General features: G+C 36.6%; 1 protein-coding gene across 1 annotated transcript in view; it reads right to left on the bottom strand.

Moving 5' to 3' along the window:
- PDE4D (phosphodiesterase 4D) overlaps positions 1-24,388 on the bottom strand; it is a 1,110,805-nt gene that overhangs the window by 1,061,625 nt on the left and 24,792 nt on the right. The gene's annotated exons all lie outside the window — the stretch shown is intronic.

Genomic DNA, 24,388 nt, shown 5'->3' with positions numbered 1-24,388 from the left:
CCAGGGATTGGGAGAAGGAATTGAAGGGAAAGGGCAAAGCGGTCAGAAGTACACCTTAGGGAGTATTTTGTAGGTAGGCAGGAGCCAGAGGAATGAAGGATTCTGATTCTGTTCCTGTTGAGGGCTCTAGAAAGACATGACCTCTCAGGATGCCCCATTTGGAGGCAGTTAGGCAGAGAGAGGCCTTGGAGTGTAGCCTTTCTGAGCACCTCTTGGTGCCCAGTGGGAAACACTGTGGTTGGCCGGAGGCTCAGGGATTCATCATTCCCTAAGCAGGCGGGGAAAGAAAGGAGCTGCGCTGCCAGCCAGTATGCCAGCCTGCTGAGGAATGACATGGTGCCCCAGCAAAGGCTGGGTGTGGAGAACCCACCCAGGGAAACCCAGCCTCTGTTCCCAAAGTGGGACAGGGATTCAGAGGGCTCACGGCATACCAGTGAGAATGAGACGATGCTCAGAGAGCCAGGAAGTCTGCCAGACCCTAGCCAATCCCAAAAGACACCAGATTCTGTTATACCAGCTCAGATCTCAGCCAAGAATGCCAGCAGGCCACACAGCAAGTGGGAGGACAGATGAAGCAGTAGACACCATGCTCAGAGCTCTGGGCTCTTCCTTCCCATCAAAAGGCTACCTAAGCCTATCCCCTCCCCCACATACTTACATCTCACATGGGAGAGGAGCCTGAAAAAGCCTGGAACACTGAGAGATCTGAAAGTCTGAGCACTTTTTCCTAGAGACAGAGCACTATGGAAAACCAGTACATTAGAGTTAAAGCAACTTGGACATTTAATTAATTTTCCTCTAAACAGTAAGAGTTTGCTCAGAAGGAAGATCACATTAGTTAAAAATAAAATTAAGGAGCTATATGTTCTCTGTCTATCCATTGGTAGTGAGAATGAAATTTATGACTCATCACAAGCACTTTACAAATATCTCATTTAGTCCTCAGGACAACCATAAGAAGTAGTCATGTCTCCATTCCCCGTTTTACAAAGAGGAAAGTGAGTGTCAGGTTTAACAACCTGCCAAAGCTCCCACAGCTCCCAAGACTCAGAGCGACCAAAGGTTTGAGTGCTTGACCACTGCAGATATTGCCTTCCCACCCAGGCTTCCTAGTAACATGACAATGACCATCACAAGTTTATGTTTATTTATTTCAAAACACTCACAGGCCACTTACCATGGGAAAGGCACTGCTCTTACTGCTTTGTAAATATGAACTAATTTAATTTTCTCACCAATCATATGAGGTAAGTACTATTATCCTTCCCATTTTATATATGAGAAAATTGAGCTCAGGAAGCAAAATAATTTGCCTTCGGTCAATTTTGGAGCAAATGCATGGGAGAAACTGATATTTGTACCCAGGTTACAGAGAATGAGAAATGAGCTATTAACTATTATCCTGGATGAAAAGGGGATCAGACAACCTTGGAAATTCCAACTTTTTCACATCATAATAGTTTTAAGTTTTAATACAACCTTTAACGATAGAATCTTCATGGCTAATAAAAAATATATCATTTCCAGAAGTGTTTATTTTTCATTCATTCACTGTGAAAATTTACCTGAAAATAGTTATAACTGGTAGCTAACCCCAAAATAGGTTACAATGTTTAAAAGAAAAAAGGAACAAAAGACTAGCTTAAGTAAAAAGAAAAGTTATTCAAGGACTATCCTGGACTTTCATATATATTATTACCAGAGCTGTAAGAGAGAGCAAAGGAAAAATCGCAAGAGGAAATGCTGCCTAAATGGTAGCTAATTTCATTGTCATTAGCATCATCATTATTGCAATTATTATATAAAACCAAAACATCATAACATGGCAAAGTGATTCTTATATAAGAGGGAATTTTTTCCCAACAGAGGCATTCACATCCATACCAAAAGCAGGAAATTTCATAGTTTAATATTATTTTTGAAGATTTAAGTCCAAACCAATTTAGTTCTCAAAGAGTAAAATGGCAACGTTAAAAATCAGCTCTAAATCACAGAATTAAAGACCAGGTCTAAATGAAAGAAAATATGAATGAAATTAACCTTAAAATTCAAAATATATTTTCTCTCCCCTGCAATAGTTCTAAGAAATTACCTGGACATTTTCCACCTTTCCTTCATAAAAATCTCAAAACAGATACAAAGTTTATTCCACACCATTTGCCCAGCCTCCCAAGGAGGAACTTACCAGCTTTATGCAACAATGACCATGTTTATTGTCTGCCTAAAGATTCCCCAAGAAAAATTGTGTTAAAAGGGATTAATAATTTTAACTCACTGACTTCATGAAACAGTAAAATTCTTAGAGTAACTATTTCTTTTGGGCTGAGGATTTTTATCCCAGGAAAGGAGCTGGGATAAAGCTTACTTGTTTCTTTTGTCTTCCTGAGGCTTTCTCCATTCATGGTTAGATCCACCTGCACAACTGGTAAGACACCAACATGACTACAGTTAGTTATGTCTTCAAAATAACAATAGGAAGGTGATCTCTCCATCATTCCCACCTTGCAAGTAGAGGAACTAAGACACAAAGAAGGTAAAGGAAAAGACCTCCATAGAAGACTCTGACCCTAATCAGCTCTTTAGCTCCCATTACCCCACACTGCATCTCTTCTATAAGTAGACATATCTGCATACCCACTTGAAAGAGCAGTCCAGAAAAGACAACCAGTCAGCATGTTTCTGGAAAGTCTTACTCCATCTGGACATGTTTGGGTGGTCTCAAATATTTGAATGTAGTGCCTGTGTTTCAACTCAATTCATCTGTTTTGTCTTTTTTACTTCATTTCTGGACCACTGTCCAGGAACAATGAATGATTTGTATTATTTCCAGGAAAACAGAACTTTTCCCAAACCATCCTGACTCTTTTATACCCAGTTCAAACCCTGCATATTTTGCATATTGGCCTAGGTACTTATAGCAAAGGATTCTGTCACCCGGGATTCTGTTACTGGCCCTAGAAAAGCATAATAGCCATTATATTCCCAATGATGATGTGAGGCACTCCAATACATTAGGGTACATGCTGAATCAGTTAAAAAAAAACAGTTTTATGTTAAATTCATGCTAATTATCCTGATTATTTAAAAATAAGTAACCCACTGTATGATAACAGCTTGTTGTTTGTATATATCTTTCTATTTGCCAAAGGCTATAGCATCATATCCTATAGACTTTACAACAAATCCTGAGGCAGGTTTATCAAATACTTTTTATGGATGAAGAAGCTGAGGAGAACCTGGAGATGGTATCGTTTGCTTAAGACTTTGTGGCTATAAAGTCATGATACCAAAGTTTAAACCCACCTCACTGTGATTCCAAAACCATGCTTTTAACTGTGCTACTATACAGCTTCCAGTATGAAATGCATGTGTAATTCATTTAACCAGAAGATTTGATAAAGGCAATCACCTTCTTCCCCTTGCCAGCTGAGCTCACAAACATAGTTTTCCTGCTATCACCGGCTTTATTTACTCCTGGACACACTTCCTTGACTGTATTCCCAATGACCTGTGTAGCCTTTTTTATTACATCATTGATTCAAAAGCACTCAAGGTTTTTAGAGAGCAATAGACTATGATATTTCATCATTGGACCCGCAGGCAGAGAAAGTTCAAACATCAGATCTATTTCTACTTAAATCCATCTTTTTTCCAACTTGGAGGGGAAAGCATCCTTTGCATTCATATTGCTCTGTGTTTTATATTGGCCCAAAGGTACTGATATATAATAGTACCAGAGCCTTTCATTCTCTGAAGATGAGAGTCATTACACAAGAAAAGGGAAGCAAGGATGGACTTAGGAGAAAGGAAGGCTACACAGACTCAGGCACACAGTGGGAAAAAGGGTACAATGTACCTTTTATATTTCCCATGAAGCCTAATCATTTCTCCCACCTGCCTAAAGCCACACTCTAATGGGGCCTGTTCTTATAAAACTCAGAAAGCCACGGATATAAGAGAGTTTAGGGATGGTTTATTTTATTTTATTTATTTTATTTTATTATTTTATTTTATTTACTTACATATTTATTTATTTTGGAGAAAAAAGCTGAGGGACTTCAATTGGGTGCAAATATCATGACATCTTATATTGGATTGTTTCATCCCTGCACTAGATCCCAACATAACAAATGACCATGCTACAGCTACCCTTCAGGAGGCTGAAATACAACCAGCCAATTCTAAGCATTTCTTAACTCATGGGGAAAGTCTACATTTTTTAGCTGCTTTATTGGGTTAAGGTTTACTCTGTCCATCTTGTTTTACACAGTTCTAGAGAAAAATGGAACCCATTTGTTTATAGTCTACTTCACTCATTTCGTGTACATTTGTTTTTTTCTCCCAAGTTTCTTAACAGTTCATTTCTCCCCTTTGGAAGTGAAGGAGAAGGGGTCGTGTCCACAGCACAGTCCATTCTGACAGCCCCTGTCTACGACATGCACTAGGACCGCTTCAATCTCCTCAAAGGAACATGCCACGCCAAAGCTTCGGCACACTGAGCAGTCCCTGGCTAACAGTCCCTAGCAATTGTGTCATTTATGACATATTGTTTACCAGTTGCTTTTATACTCCTTAGGTAATTCTTGTATGTTAATCTGTCTCCCCGGATAAAGGATAGAAATAAGTCATAAAAACAAAATTTGATTTCATTTAGTATTTTTATGGATCTGAACTTCCACACTATTGAAATAGATGCTGTCCATCCAAAGAAAAAGCCACTTAAAAAAGAAAACATATACACAAAGACAGTCTACTATAGCCTGGGCTTATTATAAAATCTCTCCCTGGAGTAATCGGGTACATATGTAAGTTAAAGGTCAGCGAAGGAATTGCTTTTAGGGAGAGAAAAAAGAAGTTACCTAGAACCTGTTTCTGTTATTGCAGACAAACCTGTGAAGCAGTCACAGAACATTCAATGCTCTAGGTAGCCAGTGTCAACCGATCTTAACCATTTTTTCAATGCTCTGCTTTAAGTGTTATAAATACTGACAATAAGAAATACCCAAGAAACAAAGCTGGTGCTTCTTATGAGAACATACTTGTAATCTAATTACATTAAATCCAAGTCAGTAGTCATTGCAGCGACAGCCTGCACTCACCTGCCTGAGAGCATAATATTCCGATACAGAGATGGACCCGCCCACAAAAATCCAAATCCAAGGGGCCTGCGTGCCTCTGGCACATGTTTCAAAATCCTTCCTTGGATACGATGCAAGAAGATGGAAAAGGAAGTTTGGATCTTAGGACAGTCATTTGGCGTCAGGCAGACCGACATCAAGCCAGCTGGCAGTGTAATCTTTATACTACGTTGACTAATTACACTAGGGGTCTCCATCTACAAATGGTCAATATGGGTATTACTTAATCAGATATTCGGTTTACTTGAAGTAGAAGGTGTCCAGATCCCTTTTACTACTAAAATGTGAACTGGCCATGGGAATAGCTACAGTGGTGTCCACAGCTGGATTTTAAAAACTGATTGACAACAATTGAAAAGACAACAAAAAGCAAGTGTGCTCAACCTCTCTGAGTTCTGGGAAGTGTTCTCCCCACAGGTTTATCTCATTTAATGTGTGAAATAAGTATAATTATTCCACAGATGAGAGACCAGAAACTTAGTGTACCTCATCCAACATTGCCCAGCCCACACCTGTCTGCTTGACTTCAAATCCTGTTCTCTGAACCATTGCACTCCTTGAGGGCAAAAACCGGACTTCTTAATTTTTTATCTTGTTTTTAGTTCTCCTACCACAGCTCTAAGCCTAGAGCTTAATAAATACCAGCAGTGTGAGTTAATGCATTCTCCAAAGTAACACTCTTCTTTCTCAGTGGAAAAATCAGCTATTTTGCAAGTCATTCAGTTCCGGTCTTGCATAATAACCTTGTACAATAGGTTAGTAAGGATATTTGATAGAAAGATCCACAGTCAAAAACAGTGGGCAACATGGGCCTCAACATGCAGGGGAAGGAGCAAGATATGGAATACAAAAAAGAAAAAAATGTTTAGAAAGCTGCCCCCAAGAAAAAAATTCTTTTTAATGGGTTCATTTTAGTGTTCATTCCTTGCGTATATTACATTACTACTTAGTAATGAGACCACACAGCACTAAAATACTAACACATACAGGAAAAGACAAGCAAATGAGAAATTTTCTTGTCTGATATTTAAGTGAATGGGGTTTAAGGTGAATACTAGGGGGGCAAATGTCCTACTATTAGGTTTTATTTATAGAAAATAAAAATAAATGCTAATATTAAAGATAGATATTTTCATATTTCATAGCAATGAATTCATAATTTTCTTTTCATCACAATGCAAAGAGACAAGAACCTGAAAATTCAGTGACCCATGATTACCTAAAGACAACTTTATGTTCCAGGAACTAGAAGAACTCTAACATAGTCACTGTTTTCACAGAAAGAGATTAATTTAGAATGTTCGGTGAATAGTTAAACCTTGTACCAGACACCCTTAGCTTTTCAAATTCAGAAAAACAAGTGAGGTAAAGGGGTGGAAAAAACAAGCTAGAAATCTCAAAGGACATGATTCCATAAAGAATTAATAACATTAGTCTGTGCATTTGAAAGGCACAATCAAGTTTGGAATGATAAGCAGGAGATCGTAGGCTCTACCCATATTTTTAAAGCACACAAAAAGGAGAATATTTTTAAATTACTGACTGAACCAGAAATAAAGTTACCCTTTCAAAATGGAAATGATGAGCTAGTATGTGATCTTGAATATGAGAAAATGAACCACAGCCACAGCAATAATAACAGGAATGATAGTAGCACCAACAATATCACCTCTAATTTGTATAAATCACTGCTGTTCATCTCATGTGTTGTAACAAGAAACTTGTAAGTTACTTGGGGTAAGATTATTAACTGATTTATTCAGAATAAAATATAAGAATAAAAAGCAGAGGCCAATTTTGTAGCTGTACCATAGGAAAAAATGAACACTGGAGGCACAACAGAAAAATCTGAAAAATCAGCATCCCTTTGATACAGTGTTTGTGTGACTACAGCCACTATGGAGGGAAATTTGGAATACTTAACTAAATAACAAATGTACATATCTTTTGAGGTGGCAATTGTACTTTTATGAATTTATCCTACAGATATAGAAAAATGCATCAAATGGTGTGTTTAAGATAGTTCATGGAGCATTGTTTATAATAACCAAAAACTATAAGACATTAGTAAAAGAAATTGAAGATGACACAAAGAAATGGAAAGATATTTTGTGTTCATAGATTGGAAGAATCAACACAGTTAAAATGGCCATACTACCCAAAGAAAAATACAGGCTTAATGCAATCCCCATCAAAATTCCAATGGCATCTTTTAAAGAAAGAAAACATAAAATCAATAAATTTGTATGGAACCACAAAAGACCCTAAAGAGCCAAAGCAATCCTGAGATAAAAGAACAAAGCTGGAGGTATCACATCCCCTGACTTCAAATTACACTACAAAGTGACAATAATCCAAACAACATGATACTGGCAGAAAAGCAGACACACAGGTCAATGGAACAGAATTGAAAGCACAGAAATAAACTCACACGTATATGGGTAAATAAATTTCGACAAAGGAGCCAAAAACATACAATGGAGGAAAAAAAGCCTCTTTAATAAATGGTGTTGGAAAATTTGAAAGCCACATGCAAAAGAAGGAAACTAGACTGCTATTTGTCATAATGCACAAAGATGAACTCAAAATGGACCAAAGACCTAAATATAAGACCCAAAACAATAAAATATATAGAAGAAAATATAGTACTAAACTCATGGACCTTGGTCTTAGAGAGGATTTTATGAATTTGACCTCAAAACAAGGGAAGTAAGAGCAAAAATAAATGAATGGGACTCTATCAAACCAAAAAGCTTCTGCACAGCAAAAGAAACCATCAACAAAACACAAAGGCAACCAACCAAATGGGAGAAGATATTTGCAAACGACAGCTCCGATAACGAATTAATATCATATATATATATATATATATAACTCATACAACTCAACAAAAAACAAACAATTCAATTTAAAAATGGGCAGAGGACCTGAACAGACACTTCCCCCAAGTGGACATACAAATAACCAGCAGATATATGAAAAGATGCTCAACTTCACTAGCTATTAACGAAATGCAAAATCAAAACTACAATGAGCCCTAGCCTGTTTGGCTCAGTGGTTAAAGTGTCAGCCTGTAGACTAAAGGGCACATACCTCAGTTATAGGCTTAATCCCCAGCGCCCATCAGGACACCTGTGGGAAGCAACCAATTGATGTGTCTCCCTCACATCAATGTTTCTCTCTCTCTTTCTCTCTCTCTTTCTCTCTCTCTCTCCCTTCCACTCTCTGAAAAGCAACAGAAAAAATATCCTCTGGTGAGGATTTAAAAAAATATAAATAAATAAATAAAACTACAATGAGAGACCACCTCACACCTGTTAGGATGGATGTTATTAACAAGAAAAGTAATAACAAATGTTAGAGAGGGCAGGGAGCAAAAGGAACCCTCATTCACTGTAGGTGGGAATGTAAATTGGTACAGCCAGTATGGAAAACAGTACAGAGGTTATTCAAAAAATTAAGAACAGAACTACTGTATGACCCAGCCACCCCTCTTCTGGTTATCTACTAGAAAAAATTGAAAATGTTTATTTATAAAAATATATAGATCACTATGTTCATTGCAGCATTATTCACGGTGGCCAAGATATGAAAACAACCGAGTGTCCTTCAGTGGATGATTGAACAAAGAAGATGTGGTACATGTATACAATGGAATCCTACCATTTGTGACATGGATGGATCTTTGAATATCATGCTAAGTGAAATAAGTCAGACAGAAAAGTCAAGAACCATACAATTACACTCATACGTGGAATATAAAACTGAAACAAACAAATAAACAAACAAGACAGACTAGTAATCGAAAACTCATAGACACAGACAACAGTGTGTGGTTATCAGAGGGAAAGGGGGTGGGGGAAGGTAGTAAAAGGTAAATGGGGTCATATATGGTGATGGAAGGAAATTTGACTTTGGGTGATGAACACACAATGCAATAAACAGATAATGTATCTATAGGATTTTACACTTGAAACCTATATAATTTGATTGGCCAATGTCAGCACAATAAATTTAATAATTTTTTAAAAAAGATAGTTCATGCAGCATTGTTTATAAAACCCAAAAAGTATAATCATAAATAGGAATATAGTGAGATAATTTTTGGTGTATTTATACAAATGAATAACATGGAGACACAAAAGAGAAAGGAGAAATTATGTATTACTAAGTATAACATTCAAGATATTTCATTAAGCAGAAAATAATAAGGTACAGAAAGGTATCTATATGTCATACTATTATTTATGTGAAAAATAAAATTTCATGTAATCTTATGTATATATAATCTTTCCCTCTTATTTTCTCTCAGAGATATGTAATATCTCTGAAAGAGTACAAAAAGAAAATAGTAATGTCTTTCTCTGAGGAAAGGAACTATGCTACTTAGGTTAGAAGGGAGATTTTTTACTCTAAAGTCTTCTGTAGCTTTGAATTTTTTCCATGTGAATGTATTATTCTCTGGTAGAAAATAACATAATTCAAATTACAAAAAAAGTTTCAAAGATAGGCAGTACACATTCTACATTACAAACAACTGTAAATCAAACTGACACCCTGTGTATTTCTGCTTCCAGCTATTATGGAATAACTGATAACAGATTAGCCCTCTAACAGAAAACACTTCTAAAACTGGATAAAATGCATGAGGAAAGTGTTTGAGTCCAGGACTGCAATCCCTGAGAAAAGGCAAACTCACAAGGTAAGCCCTGTGATTGACCACCTCTCTGATTAAGGATCTTTTCCTGAACATGATACAGAGAGCTCGAGTCAAGCAGAGCATGGCAGTCATGTTGAGCTGAGGGAGTAGAGATCAGGTTTCGGGGCAACTAAAGTGGCTTGAATCTATAAGTCAGGGCCCTAGAGAGTGACGATTTTTGTGGAGAGAAATTTCCAAAAGTCTAAGTGGGAGTTCTCCATAAGTCTGTGACTGTGATCCTTTGTAGGACAAGGCCATCTGAGGCTAACAGATGGCAAACCTTATGGGATTGAAAAAACAGCAATCCTAAAGGTAAAGTAGTGCTGGAGAAAGATAGTGCTGGAGGGAAGACATTGCAGGACATCACTGGAGTTCAGGCCCTAAGAGAGTAGGCAATATCATTAATAAATACTTCATTAACATCTCTGGCAGCTACCTCAGACACTGGAAGTTAGTGCATTCTACAAGTAAAAGCCTGCCCTAGAGTAAGTCCTAGGACCCTAACAAAGCCTAAAATAAAGCTTATTATTAAGGAAAACAGCCTCTCATGGACATTAAATACTGCCAAGTTGAAAAAACTTAGGAAGTACCTTGGACTTAACAGAGATTTGCACTAACAAAGCATAAAATCATGTCAAAAGTGATCAACCAATAATTTAACAGAATGCTAAAATAAGAATCAACATTCTTCAGGAGAAGATAACAGAATCCAGAGGCTTTACAACATAATATTCAAATTTTCCTGTAGTTAATAAAAAAATCACTAGATAAACAAATAAACAGAAAATTTGATACACAGACAAGCAACAAACTATGTCTAGAATTTGATACATAGACAAGCAACAAACTGTGTCTAGATGGAATGTGCCTCAACGTAATGAAGGCCATCTCTGACAAGCCCACAAACTAACATTATACTCAACAATAAAATGCTAAAAGCGTTTTCTCTGAGATCAGGAACAAGACATTCTTACCAGTTTTATTTAACATAATAGTAATTGTCCTAACCAGAACAATTAGGCAAGAAAAAAAATAAAAGTCATCCAAATCAGAAAGGAAGAAGTAAAATTGTCTCTACTTACAGAGACATTATATTATATATAGAAAACCCTGAAGATTCTACCACAAAATTTTAGAACTAATAAGCAATTTCAATAAGATTCCAGGATACAAAATCAATATACAAAAATCAGCTGTGTTCCTATACACTAACAACTATCAAAAAGAGCAATTAAGAAAACAATCCCATTTACAATAGCATCAAAAAGAATAAAATACTTAAGAATAAATTTAACCAAGGAGGTGGAAGATCTGTGCAGTGAAAACTATAAGACATTAATGAAAGAAATTGGAGACGACACAAATAAACGGAAAGATATTCTATACTCTTGGATTTGAAAAATTATCACTGTTAAAATGTCCATACTATCCAAAGCAATAAACAGATTAAATGCAATCCCTATCAAAATTCCAATGGCATTTTTAACAGAAAAACAAACAATGCTAAAATTGGTATGAAACTACAGAAGAACTTGAATAGCCACAGAAATCCTGAGAAAGAAAAACAAAGCTGGAGGCATCTCACTTCCTTATTTCAAACTATATTACAAAGCTATTTTATTCAAAACAGTATGACACTCACACATTAAAAACAGACACATAGAACAATGAAACAGAATCAAGAACCCAGAAATAAACCCATAAATATGTGGTCAATTAATTTTCAATAAGGGAGCCAAAAGTAGACAATAAGAAAAAGATAGTCTCTTCAATAAATGGGATTAAGAAAACTGGATGGCCATATGCAAAAATAAAACAAAAAATTAAACTAGACTTCTATTTGACCCTATATACAAAAATCAGCTCAAATTGGATTAAAGACTTGAATATAAGGCCTGAAACCATAAAACACCTAGAAGAAAACATAATTTTTGACACTGGTCTTGGCAATAATTTTTTGGATTTGAAACCAAGAGCAAAGGTAACAAAGGAAAAATAAGTGGAACTACATCAAACTAAAATAATTCTGGACAGCAAAGAAAACCATCAGCAAAATGAAAAAGCAACCTATGTAATGGGATAAAATATTTGCAAACCACATATCTGAGAAGAGGTTAATTTCCAAATATGTTAGAAATATACATACATACATAAAACTCAATAGCAATAAATAAATAAATAAAAATAAAAGTTCAAACAGCCCGACTTAAAAATAGGCAAAGGACTAAATAGACATTTTCCCAAAGAAGGTATACATATGGCCAAGAGGTACGTGAAAAAGTTTCACCATCACTAATCACCAGAGAAATGCAAATCAAAACCAAAATGAGATATCACCTCACACCTGTAAGAATGTCTATTACCAAAAAGACTAGAAAAAACAAATGCAGGCGAGGATGTGGAGAAGAGGGAACCCTTGTATACCACTGGTGGGAATGTAAGTTGGTATAGCCACTACAGAAAACAGTCTGGAAGTTCCTTAATAAATCAAAAGTAGAACTACCATATAATCCACCAATGGTAGGACCACTGTCCTATAGTAGAACCCACTTCTATATAATCCAGCAATGGCAGGGCCATTGGTCTATGGTAAAACACACTTCTAGGTATATATCAAACAAAACAAAATTATTATCTCAAAGAGAAATCTGGATTTTCATGATTATTGCAGCATTATTCACAATAACCAAGGCATGGGAACCACCTAAGTGCCAACAGATGAGTGGATATACAATGGAATACTATTCAGCCTTTAAAGAACAAGGAAATCCTGTCATTTACAGCAGGGCGAATGGGACTAGAGAATATTATGCTAAGTGAAATAAACCAGACAGAACGAAAAATACCTCATTGTATTACTTAAGGTAGAATCTTTTTAAAAAATAGTTGAACTCATAGAAACAGAGAGTATAAAATTGGTTGCCAGGGGTTGGAGAGTGGGGAAAATAGGAAAAGATTGGTAAGGGGGTAAAAATTTTCATTTATAAAATGAGTAAGGTTGGATTACCTTTATAACATTGTGACTATAGGTGATAACACTGTTTTGTATAATTAAAAGTTGCTAAAAGAGTAGAACAAACATTCTCACACACATGAAAAGGAAAGGCAAATATATGAGGGGGAAAACTAACTCAATAGGGGGAATCCTTTCACAACCTGTGTATATATCAAATCACCATGTTGTATACTTTGAATGTCTTATACTTTTATTTGTCAAGTATACCTCAATAAAGCTGGAGAGAAAAGGAAATCATAAAACACCCACCCATTCAAGTCCTTCAGAATGAAGTCTGATTTCCCACTGCCTAAGTTATTTGCAGGTGGCAGCCATGATTCATACATATTTAGAAGCGGATGAGTCTTCTTGGGCTCCCAGGATGCCATTTAGTTCATTGAAGCACACTGAGCACAACCCACAAAACTCACGCTGTCTCCAGAAGTACCAAATTCGATTCAACAAGGTAATGGGCTAAGTGATGGGAAAATCTAGCGCAGATATTTGACATCTTTCTCCTAGGAATCTCTGCTAGGTATCACTTCAGCTATGAGCAGGAGAACTGTAAGAATAATACCATGATAACATTGCAGATGGAGAATAGGCTGTCATACAGTTTTTTAAAACCCCTGCTTCTGGAAGTAGAGGTCTCGAGCTCATATTCTGACTTAACCACTCTCGGAGGTGTGGCCACCACCATCACTCTAACTCTTTACTCTTCATTTCCTCGTGCTCAATACAATATCTACTTATCTGGTTGTTGTAATGGTTTGACATATATGGACTCACCTGAAATTGCTGCTTGGCCCTTTGGAGGTGCTCAGTAAACATTAGTTGGGACAAGCTTTGGAATAAGATAAATGTGGCTCAAATCCCAATTCTAATATTTATTAATCCTGATTTTTGGCAGGTCAATTAACCTCTGTCTCTCTAAGTTTCTTCATCTACAAGGTGTAATGAAATTACCTACCTTTCAGACTTGCTGTGAGAATGAGATAATGCATAATATGCTTAGCCCACTGTCTTACACAAAGTATTTAATAAATAAAGGCTATTATTAGTATTTGACATTGACTCTAGACCAGAAGAAAAGCTAAGTGGCTAGTTTGCAGTTTCGCTGAAAGTTGATGGTAGGCAGACTTTCCTAATTTTGAACTCAAAATTTCTTTCTGACTTTTGCCCAAGAACCCACTGGGAGATGTGGCTACCGTGATTTGCCTATAGATCTTGAATATTCTTAATACACTTAGATTTTTCCTTATGTTAATCTATAGTAATACCCTTCGTTGAGCACAAATTCAGAGAAAAATTGTATATTGAGGATATTCTTCAGGTCTTTGATATCCATAATGAAAATTCAGATACCACCGCTTCTGGGGTGAAAAACTTAGAGCATTTATTTCCAGCTCCGAAGTATCGAGATACACAAATTAATAAAAACTTCTTTCCCTACCGACCCTATTGCAGACACTTAATGTTCAAGAGCCATGGAAACTATGATGAATTTTCATTTCCACTTTCCCTTATTAGGACAATTTTTTCAAATGAAGACTGCCTTTGTCATGAGGAAAAAAGATCTAAACCATCCCCACTGAGAAGCTCTCTCTTTTGTGACTGGCATCAGGCATTTGTGAGACAGAACAAAGTGGTACCCCTCAGTAAGCGCTGGAACACTCTACACTTTTCTACATCAGGTATCCGTGCTCCTTGTCAGCCTATAAATGTAACAAATTTTAAAAGGCCTTTAGATGTCATTCATTTGTTCCAACATACCAGAGAATTCATACTGAAGAGCAATCATGTTAATGCAGTCATTGTGGGAAGGTCTTAAACAAAGCTCTAGCCATATTCTGCTTCAGAGACTTCACAGTTTAATAAGAACGAAATAAGGGAGGGGTAACAATTAGAGCCACAGATGAGACCGAAGTAGGTAGAAGTGCTTGGAAATGCTTTTCCTCTCAACCTTATGTGATATAGCACCTCCCTTCACCCTCACATCTAAAGCCTTTCTCGGCTTTATTCTCCAGGTATTATCAACTCCTGACACTGTATTTTTTAGCTGACTTACTTATAGCACACTTTCCATTTTAGAATGTAAGCTCTGTGAGGGCAGGATTTTGTGCCTGTTTTGTTCGTTTGGCTATACCCCTCCAGTGCCTAGGACAGAATCTGGCATAAAGTATGCATTCAATAAAAATGTTTATGAGACTGATGGTTGCCCGAGGGGAGGGTGGTTGGGGAATTGGTGAAAAAAGGTAAAGGGATTAAGAAGTACAAATTGATAGTTACAGATTAGTCACAGGGGTGTAAAAGTACAGCATAGAAAATAGTCAATAATGCTGTAGTAACTGTGTATAGTGGTGCCAGGTGGGTACTGGAAATATCAGGGGGGAACACTTTGTAAAGTACATGATTGTCCAGCCACTATGCTATACACTGAAAACTAATACAAAATAATATTGAATGTAAACTGCAATTGAAAAGTAAAATTTAAATTTAAAAAATATGTGTAAGGAAGAAATAGGGACCACTAGCTGAGTAACCTAAGTCTCCAGAGGACTAGAAATTGGAGCCTCAATTCAGTACCCAGAGATGCCAGGGAAGGTGAGCAAATTTCCCTTTTGACACTCACTGCTTGCTCATAATTTGAGGTTTAAGAGGAGATAATACAGTGAGAAAAAGGAAATAAAAGTGTTGAGGTGGAAAGTGCTGAATTGTACTTCTGATAAAAAAGGCATTCATTAAAATTACAATGAGGTCATTTTAATGAGCATTTTTTTCCATCCCACACTTGTATCAGTGGGGTAGTGGGAAACCAGTGACTCATAGGCACTAGATGGAAGGGTAGATTGGTGCATCTTTTATGGTGAAAAATTTGGTTCTGGCTTTTATCTAATAATTTGACTCTTAACACTTTATCCTACAGAGATATACTTGCACACATTCGCACAGTTGGAAATAGGAAACCACTAAAACAACCTAAATGTCCACTAAGAAGGGACTCACTATATAAATAATATGACATATAATCAACAAAAGACCATGCATCCTTTAAAAAGAACAAGGCTGCTTGACATATTTCACCTCTCCATAAGTTCACAGTAGATAACCACCAAACACTCTTTTGAATTCACAGACTAGTCTAGAGCCTAATTAGTAAACAATATTTTTATTCCATTATCAAAGCTTTTATATTTGGGAAAATAAGCATTTTTCTAGGATTATAGGTATCCCAGAAAATGAACACAAATAGATTGTGGATGTTGGACGTGACCTGTACTCTACCTCCGATAATTTTAATTTGAACTTATTCATTCCAGATCCACTTCAACATACATCTTCGTGAAGTCTTCCCCCTGCCTCTGATCAGGGGGCAGTAGAGGAGCAATTCATGCTATCCCCGATGCCAGCAGACTTTTATAGAGTCAGGAAAAGTGGTGTCTAAGGAAGTTATCCACTGGATGAACCCTTACTGACTCCATAAGCTAAATGAGAAAAGTGATGGCCACACTATCTACCTAGGTGTTTGACTCATACCAGATTGCTCCTTTTCTTTCCTCCACAACAGTTAATCAGCAAATACTGTCCACTCTGCTTTCAAAATAAATCTCAATAAATAAATTCTCTTTTTCCATCTCCGTTGCTGTCACTTGAGCTCAGGCCACAATAGTCAAGGGAGGCAGCCAGAGCCCCATAACCATTCTCTCTGCTTCCACTCACCCTCCCACTCTCCATCATACCCAAAATTTCTCTGATTTTTGCCCAAGAACCCACTGATAGTATAAGAGTAATGATAAAGTATAGCTTAAGTCTGGTAGTTTAAAGAAAAAAGAGAAGGTGATCAGCTCCACATTAGATCAGGCAAGATTTTGCAGAGGAGAAGACCTTTGATCCTTTATTGAGGGACAAGCAGTAATTTTCCAGATGAGTAAAGCATGTGGGGGAGAACACTTTGGCAGAAGGAATAGCATGTACAAAGGCACTGAGGCATGAACCAACGGACTGGTAAACTGCCAGCAGCAGGAAGGATGTAGGAGAGTGGTAAGGGAGGTAAGCAAAGTCCACCATGGGGAGCCTGCTCCTTATGAGCCATTCTGAGGAATCTGACTCCCTCCCTATAGCCTGACGGTTATAATGCCTCAGGCCATGGCTCTTTAAAATCTAATAAAAGTATGAACCCTCTTCTCAGGAAAAAAATAGGTGAAAACACATTCACCAAAATAGTGTATACAGTGTCCACCAATACTCTGAAGTCCAGAAATTGCTTGGATTTCAGGTTTAAAATCCTGCTATAGGCAACATGCCCATTTTTAGTTTTTTAAAATGCTTAGAAGTATATACAACAAGCAGGGGAGCAATATAATCCAACCTGTGTTTTAGAACAATAGCCAGTTCTGTTGTGAACACATCAGAAACAAGTGGGACCAATGACAGAATGAGTCATTAAGACACCATGACAACCGTCTGGCCAGGAGATGGTGAAAGAAACTGCCAAGAATTTTCTGAAAAAGATAAAAGCAATTCAAGCTCTTGGATATTTAAATGTATTACAATAGTTAAACAATGTGATGCTGATTTTAAAAAAATTTAAAAAGGTAGAGAAATCAATAAAAAAGAAAATCTAGATACAGAATTTTGTATTTTTTTTTTTTAAGGTAAAACTTGAAAGGGAAAGGACATTCCCTTTCAAGAAAAAAATAAAGTTAAATTCTCATATTCCTATACAGCAAAACTCATTCCAAATGAATTAAGATGTAAATGTAAAATAAGAAACCAAAAAAGTTATTGGAAGAAAATGTAGGAAAAGTGTGTGTAACCTTGGGATGGAAATTCCTTTTTAAATACAATACCAAAAACAGAAACCTTAAAAGGAAAGCATGTAAAGACTCAACCACATGCACAAAAATTCTCATGTAAAAATATTCCAAAGGAAAAAAGTCAAAAGGTGGTTAAGAAACTGGGGAAAATATTTACATTAGAAACCTTGTGGACAACTGGAATACTATCTGTACTAAATAAAGAATTTCAGTAAAATTAATTGGAAAATAAGCATCTCAAAAGAAAAACAGGCAAGGAACAAATAGGCAACTTATAAATGAAAAATGTCAAATCTCCCTAGTATTTTAAGAAATGCAAATAAAACCTCAGAGTGATACCATTTCCCCATATCAGACCGGCAAAGTTGTTTTAAAATACTATGGGAAAGCATAATCTCTTATGGACTGCTGTAGGAGAATAAACTAAAGGGGGAAAAACTTTCTGGAGGGCAGTTAGACAAAAGAATCAAATATTTATAAATATATATACTTTTTAATTTCCAGCTCTGTTTCTAGAAGTGTATCCTAGGGAAATGCCCCCTATTTTGCTACAAGTAAATACACAACAATTTTTATAGTAGGAAAAAATTTTAATTTAATTGGATAAGTGAATGCTATTTAACTATAATAAATTATCTACATATAAAAATTATGCTATAGAATATTTAGAAACATGAATAGATGTTTGTAACAGCTTGTTAAATGGTACAAAACAGAAACAGGTTATAAAACCATATAGTGTAGGATCCTACACTAGCCTGGTATAACTCTACTAGCACCCCATGGTACCATTCATAAACAAGAGAATATAGATTGGTTGAGATATTAATTTAAAGCAGCGATTTTCAACCAGTGTGCTGCAAGAGGGACACTGGTGCAGCACAAGAAATTTTAAAACATGCAATACCTGATTATTTAGCTAGGAACACTGACCTCTTTTCTCTTAGATTGTCAAACTTTAAAATAACAACTAACACAGAAATAGCTGCCTTGTGTGAAAAAAAAAAATCAAAATTATACCTTTTTTTTTGTCACATTGGCAATATATATATATATATATATATATATATATATATATATATTTGGTGTGCTGCAGAATTTTAGTAATTAGTCTATGTGTGCCATGAGATGAAAAGGGTTGAAAATCACTGATTTAAAGTACAATTGAGTTGCACTGATTCCGCAAAAGACAGCTAACGGCAACAGCAGCAGCAGTAGTAGAAATAACAAGAGACAATACACGACACTAAGCGAATGGCAGGCTGACTCACAGTTACATGTCAGTAAAAGAATCCAGTGAGGAGCCAGGTTTCACGTATTGAACCACTTCATTAGTGCGATGTAAGGCCTCTGGTGTAGCTTCATGGCCCTTGTTATGTCTCCTCATACTGGTCTCTTCGTCCTAATCTCATTGCCTCTCTCTGACAAATTTTGGCCCAGAAATCAGAGAGAAGAACACAAGAAAACTACATGCATGTGGACATGTAAACTGTGAAGGGACAGAAAAAGAGGTCTGGGGCTGCTGCTGCTGCATCCCCTGGGTGCCTCAGCGAGTCCTCCAGGAGTGGCGCAGACTGACCCGAGCTGGAAAACTCCGCCCAGATTGATGGGCTAACAGCTGTGTGATGATGGCCCTGGTATAACTTAGCACAGGAGTGATTGGATACCATCCTATGGCCTCCAACTCACTAACGTGCTGACTTCTAAGTATCCCAGCTTGCACGGAGCAGGGCAAGTGGCATGCTTTCATCCATTTCTGAAAAAATGTTTTTATTACAAAAGGTCCATATGGGGCCTCTGAAAATCTACAAATATCATGAAGATCAGTTTACCAAGCAATAAAACCATATCATCTGCTTTAGAATAGCCTCTCTACCAACTGTATTTCATTTTGAGATATGTCAGCATGGACATTACAACCAGTAATATTTAAGCATAATTTGCAGTGGATAAAGCCTATTTCTACTTATCTCTCCTTTGAAGACTCATCTATGTAACTGCTAATTCTTTGTTTCCAATTCCCTCCTTCCAAAACTACAGACACAAGGTTCATCACAAGACCTTACTCTATGCTGGAAACAGTTGAATATGAGGTAGAAAAAAGAAATAGCTTTTGAAACGGGGGTGGGGAGAGAGGGAAAGAAAGCAAACACCCACACAAATGAGTATGTGTTTAACAAGGACAGTTATCTCAAAGGTCACAGATTGGCAGAGGAAACATGCTATTTACCAATGGCAGGAAGGGAAAAATCCCAAAGACACATAAAACTCACTCTAAATATTTGCCATTCTGTTTTATTTAAGACCAGGGTGCATTAGCAGGGGAGAGGTGAGTACATAGTGAGGACACCAAGCTACAGGGTTCAGAGTTCCCTTAGTTAGCAGCAAGAAATTGCTCTCACCAGTCCCTAACTGGTTTCAGCAGAAATACTGTTTCTACCCTGGAGGACAACCTCAGAGGGTTTCTATTTTACTGTCAATAGTTCTTTAGGGATATAACTTTTTCATTTATCTTATTTTATTTACTTATAGTATATTCTAACTCAATTATTTTGGTTGATTTAGCTCGTGATTTTGCTTATGACCACTTGTTTGGAATCTCATAAAATTTGTTTGAATTTATTTTGTTGACATTTACAATCACTTCAAAAAGTATAAAGTAACAAATTATATTTTGTTAAGAGAAAATACAATTATTATCATTTGTGCAAGTTTTCATTGGTCAAAATGGCACTCTCCCAAAAAATTAAATTATATGTGACTTTTTCTTTATATTTGGAAATTCTAGGAATGCATATTTAAAAGAAAAATCATCTATTTACCAGAATAACTCAGAACAAAACCACGGCATGGTGTTGTGACACCTGGCAGTATTTCTTGGAACAGAATGTCATTAGTTAATAAATTTAACGCAGGCACACAGATGCCCGCCCTACACACAACATAAAACACTGTGTGAGGGGTTTTCCATTTCTCACACTTTCAGACAGACGAAGATGTGAACTTTCATTCTGAAGATGCTCATTTGGTTTCCTCACACTTCATCAACAAGCCTACATTTCACTCCTGAAATTCGTTTTCTGACTTACCTTGGGCAAAAAAATCTGCAACAGGAGAGTTGCTGCAGTGGAGCCAGCATCAGAATGTGGCCAAGGAAAATGGAATCTCAATTCCTACCAAGGATACAAATCTCTGACATTCCACAGCAGGAAAAAGTGGGGAGCGAACATCCATCTAATCTCAGTGCTTTCATAGCAGATTTTTTTCTAAATATAAATGGAGAGCTATTTCTTTTCTTTTCCTTTTAAATATGTTTTTATTGATTTGAGGAGACAGAGAGAGGCAGAGAGAGAGAGAGAGAGAGAGAGAGAGAGAGAGAGAAACATTGATATGAGAGAGAAACATGGATCAGCTGTCTCCTGCACTAACCCTGACGGGGGATTGAGTCAGCGACCTTTTGGGGCACCAGATGACACTCAGCCAACTGAGCCACACCAGCCAGGGCTCAAAGCAGATATTTTAATGAAAACAATTTAAGCTCCTGATGCAACAGAGGACAGGCTTTTCATAATGTTTAGTTTCTTATGCCTCCAAAATGGACCATACTTATTTATGATTCAGATATATTAAGCCTGAAATGGAAAAGTTCCTAGAATTTTTTAAAGCTTACATAAAATTGCCTAAATAATTATTAGCAAATGAGTTGGAAGAAAACATTTGTTTTCCCCACCTCACCCCACACACTGTAGCATGAGAACATGTTTTAAAAGCGTTTAACACAGAAATCATTAATTTGGTTGTTAAAATTACCCTGAAGTTCATTTTTAAGGATCACCTGGAAAAATCTTAGGAGATTTTGTAAAATGTCCAAATTCAATAAAGCAGAGTTAATAAGACAGGTTTCCCATCCCAACTGTCAATTTATGTTGTTATGAAGCAGGTAATCTAACTTCCATAGTAACAATACATAATGCTAGAGCTTTATTTTCAGATTGCCTTTATAATAATATACTTTTTCACTGAATTTTTCTTCAACAAGTCAATTATTGTAAAGTACTCCGTATATACTTAATATGACAAAAGTTAAAATTAAAGAAAGGTTAAGATGTCCTGGCTTCAAAAAGAGGCAGAGTTAAGTGCAGAGACCCAGGAGGTGACAAGTGAAAAGGCTTCTGCAGGTATTTTGAAGGAAACAAATTCCCCACAAATGGACCCAAAAAATAAGAAGCCATATTCTCCCTAATCATAACAAACTAAAGTAAATTCCTGTTTAACTGGAATTAAACCATCACCAGTTCAAGCAACTTTTTATCTTATTCAGTCACCATTCATGAAAAAGAGAGAAATGAAATATAAACAAGCTGGTTCAGAGACTCATTTTTTTTTTTTAATTTTTTTTTTTAATATATCTTTATTGATTTCAGAGAGAGGAAAGGAGAGGGAGAGAGAGAGATAGAAACATCAATGATGAGAGAGTCATTGATCGGCTGCAGCCCGCAACCAGGGCATGTGCCCTGACCGGGAATCGAACCCTGATCGCCTGGATTCTAGGTCGACGCTTAACCGCTGAGCCACGCCCGGCCAGGCAGAGACTCATTTTTAAAAGCAACCATTAGGATTTGATCAGTGGAGATTCAGTCTCATTATATTAAAAGGATTCTAAAGTTGTGACCTGTGTTCCTATGGTAATGTTAGTATTAAGTGCATTTATTATTTTCTAATTATTGGAAAAGTGTTTTACCCTAATTTGATATCAACTCTAACCCCATGTCAATCACCATATATAATTATTTAGTTAACCTATCTCCAGCCTACTTTGGACAAATTGAATTCACAACAACTGAAGAAAGAGGGTTATTCTGTTTACTTGGGGGAGAAAGGTTAAAAAAGATGGAGTGAGCCATTTAAAAGATACCTTTAATATGGAGGGCGCGAAGGTGGGGGGAATGGGGGACATCTGCAATACTGTCAGCAATAAAAAAAGGTAACTTTAATATGCATTGTTTCTTTGTAGAAGAATTAAGTGAGAACACAAGGTTAGGAACTGAAAAGCCTGTATCTATAATTTACTTTATATCAGCATAAATTTGGGAAAATCACAACCTCAACTTTAGCAAATGTAAGTTAGAAGAAGTATTATGTTTCCTATATCTCTTACAATTCAAAATTGTGATGTAAATACATGTTTATTGACCTGATCAAATTGAACTGAACAAAGATAAATAACCATACATGGCAATATTTATCTTTACCTGGAGAAAATAAGACTGACCATTGATTTGACTACAAATATATAAACGCTCTCATGTTTTTATAGGGATTTATTGGAATGAGATGCTCATCTACCAATCAACCTGAAGTTTCTGTGAATTACCATTACTATCTTCTACCTATAAATGAAAAAGTAACAGCAGAAATCATAAAAACAAATTGCCCAACACAGAAGGTGAGTTTAAAAATGGGACTTGAAATATTGAAGTTAGTGCTCTGCATTTAGTAAGCACTTAACACATGTTTGTAAAGTAAATGAACTGACACTGCACTGTCCAGTAGATCGCCAAGCTCACCAAGCACCCTGTCATGGACAAGCTCCAGCACTTGTTGAGACCCTCAGATAATCACATAAAATGAAAATAACATCAGGCACATACTTCTGCTACTGCCTTTCACCATCTCTTCTTCCCCAGTCTCTCTTATCGGTCTCTTTGCTACCTCTAGGACAACCCAAGTTTGCTCCAAGTGAGTTCACAATGTAATATATTCATAATAGGCGAGACCTAAGTTCTAAATCTCATCTTCCCAGCTCTCCCCAAAATTGTCAGCCCTGGAGAAATCATAATAGATGTTTTTATTTCCCCACCCACAGAAGGATTAAAGGATGAACTTGAGCAACAGTCTGTTGATATTAAGGATAAAGGATCCAACCTATTCCTCCCAAGGGGGAAACTTCTAGGAGTTTAAATGATGTTAAGAGATTTGGAAAAGTCAAAGAAGAGGTTCCTTTTATCCCTGATACTGGACCTACTGCTGGACTCTACAAAGCCAAAAGAGGGAACGTGGGCTGACTGCACTGCCAGTTCAGTAATATCCTGTAGTATGACTATAACAGCATATTTACTGACCAGAATAGGTGGGTGATGTCTTGCTAGGTTTGTTGCAAAATTAATGCTACATAAAAGTGAAATGAAGTTGGAATTATTATTATTAATTATGTAACAACAATAATAAATAACTCTTCTTACAACTCTCAAAAGCACAGGAAAAGTATCCAATAGTTTTTCTCATGAGCCCAAAAAAAGAGTCTAAATAACTTCATGGCAAGTTTTAATTAACAGCAAAACACAAACATATTTCTAACTCCTTCTCTTGGAAAGGATGAATAGAAAGTTAAATAAGAAATAAGAAGAAATGCCTCAGGACTTGGATGTTCTATATTTGAAAATATTCAGACTTTAGGATTTACCTATCTGAGAAAACACTGAAAAGATCCTTGTCCAAAGAACCAAGAGAAAAATCCAGATTCTCTTCAACTAACCTAAGTGTCACCTCATTTCCTACTCCTTGTCAATGGAATCAATCATAGTGAATTACATTTTCAATCACACTGAAAAAAGCCTGGACCAAAGTCCACATTTCTACTTCATTCTTGCTCAAAGCAACAACAGAATCTACAGAACATTATTAGCATTCTGTCTCTGACCTTGGCTAGGTGCAAGCTGGCCAGCCCATTACCCAGCCC

This window comes from Miniopterus schreibersii, assembly GCF_964146895.1.
Source record: "Miniopterus schreibersii genome assembly, chromosome: 3".
In the NCBI taxonomy this organism is placed as follows: domain Eukaryota; kingdom Metazoa; phylum Chordata; class Mammalia; order Chiroptera; family Miniopteridae; genus Miniopterus; species Miniopterus schreibersii.
Note: the sequence above shows the minus strand (reverse complement) of the source record. Positions and strands in the feature narration are given on the sequence as shown.